The sequence below is a fragment of the Penaeus monodon genome, chromosome 29 (assembly GCF_015228065.2).
Source record: "Penaeus monodon isolate SGIC_2016 chromosome 29, NSTDA_Pmon_1, whole genome shotgun sequence".
In the NCBI taxonomy this organism is placed as follows: Eukaryota; Metazoa; Arthropoda; class Malacostraca; order Decapoda; family Penaeidae; genus Penaeus; species Penaeus monodon.
The window spans coordinates 38,016,124-38,019,434 of record NC_051414.1 but is presented as its reverse complement, the minus strand read 5'-3'; the positions used below and the strand labels follow the sequence as shown (position 1 = coordinate 38,019,434).

The window sequence follows — 3,311 nt, the reverse complement described above, 5'->3', positions numbered from 1 at the left end:
ACTCCATATTTTGGTGTGTGAGGTGAGGCCATAGGATCGTAATGTGTGGTATTTTAGTCCAAAATCTACGACAGAAAGTTAAATAGTTGAAAGGTCTCTCGAGATAAAAAGATAAGGTCAGGAATCATACTGTGGTCGGATTAGTGTATTTTGGATTCTCTGGAGGACTTTCCAACACTGAGATATGACCAATAAGGAGAATAAACCTATGTTAAACCCAAGACAAGGTCAATAATGAAAGATTTTGTAGGAAAGGAAGGTTTTGGGAAGGTCTAAGATAAGGTCAATAATGGGAATTAAAACCAGAGGATTAAAGGGTTTGTATTTTAGCCTTTGAGATTCTCTTGCCAACTGTAGTCCAAGTCACTATAGAAATGAATATTTTTTTTTAACAGTAGAAGGTTTAAATAGGGAAGTTGTTTTCAAGGTCATATCAGTCGAGGAAAGGAATCAATATTTTTGAATGTTGATGTGTATGTACAGATTTTGAAAATGACATTATTTGTTAATGAAAAACCCTTTTTTCTTTCTTTTATTTTAGTTTTTTAACTATTGGGACTGTGTGCACCACCTTTATTTTGCAAAGGTAGAGCCTGTAGACCTGCGTGGCATAATATCTAGAAAGCGACTAAGTTCTTTCTTGGCTGATTATGTATTAGTGGTGGCTTCTAGGCCTTTGCCAGAGCATAGAATGGTAATAATTTCAGGTTTTAGGCTGTCTAACACAGATTGGAAGAAAGTTTTAGAGTGTATTTGGATAGAACATATTATTTTATTTATGATTTTTGTTGGTGTTTATGTTTTGTATTATTATTATTAGATTTGATTCAGGGTCTTTTTATTCTTATTTTTAGTTTTTTTTTAGGGTGTTTTTTATTAAGTAAATCATTAGCTGTTAAAAAAGTATAAGGCCAATTCCCAACCAAAGTTGGTTTATTGCTCATCAGGGTTGCAAAGGGTTTAATTAATTGCTTTTCCAGGCTTTTAACCCACAAAACATGATGTGAGTGGTTTTTGGGGCCCAAATTTATGTAAGCAGTCAAATATCCTTTTTGGTAGTTGACCAAAATTTTCACATTTTTTTAAAGATTATTGAATCAATGTTTTTTGAATGGCATAGTAATTCGTTCCCAATGGAAAGTGAATTGTTAAGACAAGATACTAATTTAATTGAAAAAGAGAGCCTCTTGTGCAGAGACATTATTTAATATAAGAAGTTGTATTATTATATTTTTTTATATTACCCCGGCATTGGTTAAGATATTAATGTCCTTTTCAAAACCAGGATGTATGTGTTGATGCAGCATTACTCAGCAGAAGATCTTGAAAAGCTTATGGTACTTGCAAGTCATATATAGTGACGAGTCATGATTAGGTGACGTCAAAAATTCTTAATGTGAAAACAAAATTTAGTTACCAATTTTATCCTCCATTTTTGTGAGAGGCTCTCTGGTATATGTTTTAAAAAAATGCATCATGTGTGATTAATGAATATTAGAAAAACCTTTTGAAATTAATATTTAACTGTATTAGGTCAGCTAACGGAGAGTAAATTCATGTATGTTCTAGTTAATCAAGTTGCAAACACAGTTAATACTACTTGTTTAATTTCTGGCAAATACATGTATTTTCTTTAGCTACTGCAAATTATATAGTGGTTTGAAGAACTATTGTTAGCTTTTCCTTGAAAATATATAAACAAATTTTAATTTACTAAATGGGTTGTTAATTGTAATAATGGAATATTGTACTAAAAAGTGTATGGTAGAATGCCGAAGGATAAAGTTTTTCTTTAATCATTAGAATACAATGTTACATATATTTATTATGTATTTTCTCTGTTAAAAGGCCTAAATGGTTTAGGCCTGTATTGCCATACTCATTACCCCAATTATGATATGTAACAAATTGATGAAGATCAAAGTGTTTTGAAGCAAATGTCTAAGTGCTTGGAAACAAGGACATTAATGACACTAGAATTTTTGTTTGTGTACATTTCCACTGGATATGGTCTCTGTAATGTCAGATTTAGAGTAATTATGAATGAGAATCAATTCCATAATGGAGAATATGCAGTTAATGCATTGATATTACATATTCAATAAAATTATGAACTTTGGGTGAAGATGGAATATTAGAACACTGTTAGGCAGTTCATGCATAGTAGGGTTGTAAGGTAGACATTTGCCAAGTGATCTGTAGTCTTGACCTATTGAATCTTTGGTTGCCACCTCCCCTGAGTATTAGTATAGTGCTAGAAATCCCAAAAGTTTGATCCAAATGCTTGATCAATACTTGGGCTCTGTAATCCAGTGAGCCATTAAGTACAGATGTTCATTCTTATTTATACTTTTTCTGCATACTCTGCCTTCTGGCCAGTTAGATTGTATGATGAGAAGGTCTCCCAAAAACACATTCTTAACAGATAACTCATTTTCAGAAAGACTTATTAGGCAGGTCTGTGTCATGTACAGATAAATGCCTTAATTCAGCATGTTTATTATTAGGTCCAAGACCTAATTATAGTATGGCTGTAGTAAAATCTCTATAAAAAAAAAAAATCAAATTAGTAAGCTCATAATTACTATTGAAATTGTCTGAATAAAGGTTAATTGATGTGCCACAGGAACACAGTAAGATATGTACAAAATGTTTTGTGCAGATGGAATTCATGCTTGTTTAGGTTATTCGTAATCATGTCATGCACAGTGATAAGTAACATTCCTTTATATTTCTGCAGTCTAGTTCTTAAGATTGATTGATAGAAAGAAACAGTATTGTTCAGTAAAGTGAATGACTTTCCACAGGTTGAGAAGCTCTTATCCCTGTGTCCAGGGGAAAGTCATGGAGGAGTTTACCGTGTGGACCAACGAGGACAAGATGCTGTGGTCGCGCTAGGAGTGTATTTTCTTGAGTCGGGCCTGCAACATGAGGCCTTAATCCTCCAGTACCTTCTCCGACTGCTTCGAGCGCTCCAAAGGCTGTATGGCTGGACGAAAAGAAAATTAACTTGACGGATCGTAAGTGGGATGGTCATTGTGGGTGGAAAAGTGATTATTATAAATATTTTAGTCATAGAGGTATTGTGCATAATGATACAGGGTTATTAATGATAAGAAACCCATGAAAACATTGGAAAAATTGAACTGTAGTTATAATGGTGATGGTGATGTTGACCAGTAGTGCCTGTGCATATGCATTCACCTCTAAGGGTTCTCTCTTTTTTTTTGTGTATATATGGCTTCACAGTCTTGAGTCACAAGGGGTTGATTACTAGACCTACTTGACATCACTCGTTTACACTTCCTTGA

The 3,311-nt window shown here is 33.5% G+C and overlaps 1 pseudogene; it reads left to right on the top strand.

Annotated features, from left to right (window-relative positions):
* The window catches only part of LOC119591866, a 40,067-nt pseudogene that overhangs the window by 217 nt on the left and 36,539 nt on the right, over positions 1-3,311 (top strand).